The 6,894-nt window shown below is 53.2% G+C and overlaps 1 long non-coding RNA gene across 1 annotated transcript; it reads right to left on the reverse strand.

Moving 5' to 3' along the window:
* Positions 1-3,960: 3,960 nt before the first annotated feature.
* On the reverse strand, positions 3,961-6,573 carry LOC132676808 (uncharacterized). Its single transcript, XR_009609117.3, has 2 exons — positions 5,060-6,573; positions 3,961-4,593 (listed from the first exon to the last, which is right to left on the reverse strand). It is a non-coding gene; the product is annotated as an uncharacterized LOC132676808 (long non-coding RNA).
* Between the last annotated feature and the right edge of the window lie 321 nt (positions 6,574-6,894).

The following is a 6,894-nucleotide window of genomic DNA, read 5'->3' on the forward strand; positions in this document are numbered from 1 at the left end:
ACCCTCTCCCCTTCCTGGCCCAACACGGATGATCGTGGTTTTCTCAATCTTCTGTGATTTCTGCAACTTCCACGCCCAAATTCGGGGTCCACTCTCTCGAGTCCCGGGTGCTTGTGCCATCCACAGTCTGTACAGGACCGGTTGTCAGTATCAATGGCGACAGCAGGGGGCGCATAGTCTTTGACTCGCAATTTCACCTCCAGGAGTGTGTCCTACACTCGTGGGTCAATAGGAGCTGGGTGACAGGGAGCAAGGCCACTCATTAGGACACTGTAATGGGAAAAGGGCGGAAACACTACAAACATCTGTCCAGTGGGGGCTTGGTTGAAAGAGTCCTGGATGTCCCCCTGGGGAGTACTTACTATGTGGCTGTAAAAAGACTAAAGGCACTTGCTGGGGGCGCCTGGGTGGCTCAGTTGGTTAAGGGTCTGACTTAACCACTCTCGTGTTTCGGTGAGTTCGAGTCCCAGGTCAGGATCTGTGCTGACAGCTCAGAGCCTGGAGCCTGCTTCCGATTTTGTGTCTCCCTCTCTCTCTGCTCCTCCCCCACTCGTGTTCTGTCTCTCAAAAATAAACATTAAAAATAATAATAATAAAGGTGCTCTCTCAGAATTTCCAGAAATCTTAGTTATATAAGTATAGTGAAGAACAGTGTGTCTGAGATGTTACTTAGTATGGAAAAAAGGATATATATTTATTCTGTGTGCATTTAAAAAGTTTTTTAAATGTCTATTTTTATTTCAAAAATAATTTTTTTTTTAATGTTTTATTTATTTTTGAGACAGAGACAGAGCATGAGCAGGGGAGGGGCAGAGAGAGAGGGAGACACAGAATCCAAAGCAGGCTCCAGGCTCCGAGCTGTCAGCACAGAGCCCGATGCGGGGCTCGAACTCACAAACCATGAGATCATGACCTGAAGTCAGAGGCTTAACCGACTGAGCCACCCAGGTGCCCCTGTTCTGCGTACGTCAATAACCCTCACCTGACAGTTGTTCCAGGGTTATCGTGGTGAGAGTGATAGATAAAATATATTCCCTTGTATGGCAAAAGGGCTTTGTGGGTGTGATTGATGACCTTGAGATGGGGAGCTTATCCTGGGGGACCCGAGTGGGCCCAATGTGATCACAGGAAAGAGAGAGGCAGGAAGGTCAGAGGAGGAGGTGGGATGTGGGCACCGGGGGAGAAAAGGCCAGGTGATAGTCCTTACGCCAAGGAACACGGGTGGTGCTTCTAGAAGCTGGAGGAAGAGATTCTCCCCTGGAGCCTCCGGAGGAACCCGCCCTGCGGCCACCTTGATGTTAGCCCAGAGAGACTCATTTTGGACTTCTGACCGCCAGAGCTCGTAAGAAAAATTTTTTTGTGTTTCAAACCACGAGGTTTACGGTAATACAGTTCCCCCTTCTAAAATGTACTATTTGGTGGGTTTTGGTGTATCACATTATTAATTTTTAAAACTTGTAGGAAAATAGATGGGCGCCTGGGTGGCTCAGTCGGTTAAGCTTCCGACTCTCGACCTCAGTTCGGGTCTTGAGCTCAGGGTCGTGAGTTCAAGCCCCACGTTGGGTTCTATGCTGGTTGTGAAGCCTGCTTAAAAGGAAAACTGGGGGAAAACAGAGATGACAAAAGTTGGCCATTGTAGGCATTTTTAAGTGTTCATTTACACGCTCAGGATTGTGCAGGACTGAATACCCATAAGCGAAAAGAATGAAGCTGGGTCCCTTCCTTATTTTCTATGTGCAGACGAACTCAGAGTGGACCCCTGATGTTTTTGTTTTGTTTTTTGTTTTTAAAAAAAAATTTTTTTTAACGTTTATTTATTTTTGAGACAGAGAGAGACAGAGCATGAACAGGGGAGGGACAGAGAGAGAGGGAGACACAGAATCCGAAACAGGCTCCGGGCTCCGAGCTGTCAGCACAGAGCCCGACGCGGGGCTCGAACTCACGGACCGTGAGATCGTGACCTGAGCCGAAGTCGGATGCTTAAACGACCGAGCCACCCAGGCGCCCCCCTGATGTTTTTTAATAACTTTTGATTTGGGGATGTTTATACAGGACCTAGTCAAAAAAAATAAATAAAAATAACGAGAGGGGCACCTGGGTGGCTCAGTGGTTAGGCGTCTGACTTCGGCTCAGGTCATGATCTCGTAGTTCGTGGGTTCGAGTCCCGCGTCGGGCTCTGTGCTGACAGCTGGGAGCCCAGAACCTGCTCCGGATTCTGTGTCTCCCTCTCTCTCTGCCCCTCCCCCGCTCACGCTCTGTCTCTCTCTCTCTCTCTCAAAAATAACTAACCATTAAAAAAATTATTAAAAGTCAAGAGACGGAAATAAAACGGGCTCTCCCCAGGGCATCTGAGAATCCTGGGGGCTCATCCCTGTGGTCCTCCTGGTTCAGGTTCTTGCTCCCGCCCCCCTGCTTCTGTCCCACACGGTGACAGTCCACGTGAAACTCAGCCACCCCCTTGCACACTGAGAGTCTAAGATGTAATCAATTAACTTTAATGAGGTGTTTGGGGCTAGGGATGGGTAGGGTTTATGTACTAGCAGCTTGACAGATCTCTCACTTGCCCCCCCCTGCACCCCGACACTGTGGAGCCCTGCTGGCCTTGCTGCGTCCCAAGAACTTGTTTTCTCTTGCGAGGCAGCTCGGGCCTCATGCTCTGGGTTAGTTAGCATCTTGGCCAGAGGTCTTGCTTCCTGCAGGTATTTCCCGAACAGAGGCCTTGGCCTTGCTGTAAAAGGGATTCTGGTGCCCCCCCCCGCCCCCCCCCCCCCCCGATCAGAGACCGTTAGGAAGGAAATGCATCAGCTGTATCTGGTCAGCTCTGCCTCTGGGACCTCAGGCTGTATCCTCCCTGGTCTGAGGGCCATCCGTGTGTCTTGCCCAAGCGTGGCTTCTGCTCCCCCGGGACCTCTTCTTCCTTGTTTTGGACACTTTGCCTTCCTTGCTGGGTGACTGGCTCCCATTCTCGGGGTGGGGCGGGGGGGGGGGCGCGGAGAGGACCCATCAACACCAGCACACTGGCTACAGACGATCTCCCGGGACCTGCGTCTTGGCAGAAGGTGCCTGGAACTCACGTCCTCCAAGTTCACGTCCACCATCTTCCCAGTCCTCGGACGGCCCCGGGCAGCTGAGTTCCAGCCTCGGGTTCTCTTATGGATTGAGGGTTGGAGGTATTTCTTGTCACCACAGGGATTCCACCGATCCAGGGATTTAGAAGTTCAAGGCCAGAGGTCAAATTCTTACAAAAATTCTCTGGCAGCCGGAACAGTCTGTGTGGCCCCACGATGTAGGAAAGGGTTAACCTTGCCCAAGGAAAGGTTTGGCCCTTTGCCCCTGACTCTGGGAGGTAAACCTCTAAGGTGTTGGAGTGTCTTGGCCGATAGTCCTCTTAGTTTGCCTGGGGCTGTGGGCTGCACCAAACAGTCTATGCTAACAGTGTGATTTACAGTGGGGCCTTAAGACGGGGTGCCTGGGTGGCACGGTCCATTAGGCGTCCCACTTCTACTCAGGTCATGATCTCACGGTTCTTGAGTTCAAGCCCTGCCTCGGGCTCCGCGCTGACAGCACTGAGCCTGCGTGGGATTCTCTCCCTCTACTTCTCTCTCTGCCCCTCCCCCGCTTGCACTCGCCCTCAAAATAAACTTTGAAAAATAACATAGCGGGAAGGGAAGCAAAAATGACCTAAAAACAGGGAGGGAGACAAACCGTCAGAGACTCTGTAATACGGAGAACAAACTGAGGGTTGATGGTGGGGGGAGGGGGGTTGAGGGGCGGGTGGGGGATGGGCTAACGAGGTGAGGGGCATTAAGGAGGACACCTGTTGGGACGAGCGCCGGGCATTATGTGCAAGTGGCGAATCACTAAAATCTATCCCTGAAATCATTATCGCACTCTGTGTTAACTTACTTGGATTAAAGTAAATTAAAGTAAATTAAAGTAAAGTAAAGTAAATTAAAAAAAATAATAATAATAATAAATAATTAAGAATAGTAACACAGTGGGGCTTTGAGCTACAGAGGTGCTGGAGAGGACGGTCAGCTCCGTGGGCGGTCAGCCGTCCCTACCACGACGGAGCCCCGGAATAAATACTGCAACCAAAACTCTGGCAGCCGAAGGTCCAGGGAGGATGGCGGGACTCTGTTGTGCCGTCACGCGTCACGGCTGGGAGAAATCGGGGCTGCCCGTGCGGGACGACTGGGACCTGGTGCCTGGTCGGTCCAGCCCGGTGCCCCCCAGGGGCTCTGCATCCACGCGGCTGACCTGAGTCTCATGCTCTCACTGTGATCACCCGAAGCGTGAGCGTAACCGCATTCTTGGGCTCCGCGAGTCCTTCCAGAGAATGCCTGAACCAGAGAGAGGTCGTGGGGAACACCCGAACGTGCACCGGCTGCGGCACGGTGAGGCACAGGGGTCATTCTTGAGGTCGGCCTGGCACAAGGGAGGTGGCCAGTCTCTTTGGAGGGAGCCTTCCTCCACTGGGCAGGGTGGCCCCAGTCTCTCTCTCCAGCAGTCCCCACGCAGTCACCTGGTGTTCTCCGCGGGCGGGTCCTGGGAAGAGCTGGCATTAAGGTCCACCGCCGTGTAGGAGATACACTGGAAAGCGGACGGTCAAACTTTAGCCTCCGGGCCCTTCCAGACAAAACCCTCCCGCTGAAGCCCAACTTGCAACTGGCACAGAGCGGCGGGCCTGTCCCCGCCCCTCCCCCTGAAGGCCAAGTGCTTCCTCGCTTGGTCTTAGCCCAAAGGCCAACAGGCGACCGAGGCAGCCCTTCTGAAGGTGCCGTCGTGAGCGGGGAGGGAAGGGGCGCCCGTGGGAATGCAGATCCCCAGCGCAGACCCACCAGACGGGGACGCTCAGGGGGTGAGGGCCCGGGAGCGTGCATGCGGAGTCTGCCCGGCAGGAAAGGTTGGGAACCCTGGCTCCTGACATCATGCTGGCTTTTGGTTAAGCGCTGCAGGTGCCCGGAGACACCTGTCCCCTCCTTGGGAAAGCCAGCGCGGCTGGGCTGCGGTTCACGCGGAACCCCCACACCCTCCCCGGGGCCACCACCACACTTACGCCATTGGCAGAGGAGCTGTTTGGGGTCCAACCTGGGGAAAGAGGAGGAGAGGTCGTCAGGAACGGACGACAATGCCGGAAGGCCTGGGACGAGGACACACGTGGGTGGCAGTGCCCCCTGAGTTCTCAGTCCCAGCTCTGCCTTTGACACGCGGCGGCCACTCCCCACGGAGGTTTATTCATTTGTAAAACCTGGGGGTCTGTGCCTTCCCCAGTTATGCATTCCGTTGTTAAGCATAAACGAATATTTCTTTATGAAAACAATTTTTTCTCTTTAATGTTTAGTTTTGAGAGCGAGAGAGGCAGAGCGTGAGCAGGGGAGGGGCAGAGAGAGAGGAAGACACAGAATCCGAAGCAGGCTCCAGGCTCTGAGCTGTTGGCACAGAGCCCGACGCGGGGCTCGAACTCACGGACCGTGAGATCATGACCTAGCCAAAGTCGGATGCCTAACCGACTGAGCCACCTGGGCACCCCGTAAATGAATATTTATTGAGCATGGGTTCTGGAACCTGATAGGAGGTTCCACATCCTAGCTCTGTCCTTTAGGAGCTGTGTGACCTTGGGTAATTAACTGAACCTCTCTGTGCTTCAAGTTTCCTCAACCATCAAACAGGTTTATTCAGCAAATGTCTACTTTGGGGATGTTTGGGTGGCTCAGTTGGCTGAGTGTCTGACTCTTGATTTTGATTTTCTTTTTCTTTCTTTCTTTCTTTCTTTCTTTCTTTCTTTCTTTCTTTCTCTTCCTTCCTTCCTTCCTCTTTCTTTCTTTCTTTCTTTCTCTTTCCTTCCTTCCTTCTTTCCTTCCTTCCTTTTCTCTCCTTCCTTCCTTTCTTCAGGTCATAATCTCACGGTTCGTGGGTTCAAGGCCCGCATTGGGCTCTGTGTTGGCAGTGAGGAGCCTGCTTGAGATTCTCTCTCTTTCTTTCTTTCTCTGCCCCTCCCCCACTTGAGCGCACATGCTCTCTATCTCTCTCTCTCTCTCTCTCTCTCTCTGAAAAATAAATAAATATTAAAAGAAAAGAAATGTCTATTTTATGCCAGGCGCATTCTAGGCTCTGGAGATACAGCCGTGAACAAAAGAGACAAAAGTTTCTGCTCTCATGGAGCTTATGTTAATCAGAGAAATAGCATGACCGCAATAATGATCATAGCTTATATACACCCAGCGTGTGGCTTACTGTGCGCCAAGTACTGTGCTAAGTGTGTTACCCGTATGAGCAGGTACACTTAGTCCCGTTTCACAGATGAGGAAACCGAGGCAAAGAGAGCAGGTCGTTTGCCCACGCCGACACAATTAATAAAGCAGTAGAGTGAGCGGCAGGTGGTGCTGGGGACACAGCCGTGACCATGAATGACAGTTCTAGCTCTGCCCTCCCGGGGATCACAGGTCACTGGAGAGATCGACAAGTCCCCACCCAGTGGTGTCCCAAAGTGGGCGAGGGCTGGGGTGGGGGAGCCCAGCACAGGTGCTTGGCTCATTCTGGGAGATTGGTGAGGGCAAGGGCAAGGAGGAGGAGGAGGAGGAGGAGGAGGAGGAGGAGGAGGAGGAGGAGAAGGAGGAGAAGAGGAGGAGGAGAAGAGGAGGAGGAGGAGGAGAGGGAGGAGGAGGAGAGGGAGGAGGAGGAGGAGGAGGAAGAAGAAGAGGAGGAGGAGAAGGAGGAGAAGAGGAGGAGGAGGAGAAGAGGAGGAGGAGGAGGAGGGGAGGAGGAGGAGGAGGAGGAGGAGAAGAGGAGGAGGAGGAGGAGGAGGAGAGGGAGGAGGAGGAGGAGGAGAGGGAGGAGGAGGAGGAGGAGAAGAGGAGGAGGAGGAGGAGAGGAGGAGGAGGAGGGGAGGAG

Source organism: Panthera onca, chromosome E2 (assembly GCF_046562875.1).
Source record: "Panthera onca isolate mPanOnc1 chromosome E2, mPanOnc1 haplotype 2, whole genome shotgun sequence".
NCBI classification, from domain to species: Eukaryota; Metazoa; Chordata; class Mammalia; order Carnivora; family Felidae; genus Panthera; species Panthera onca.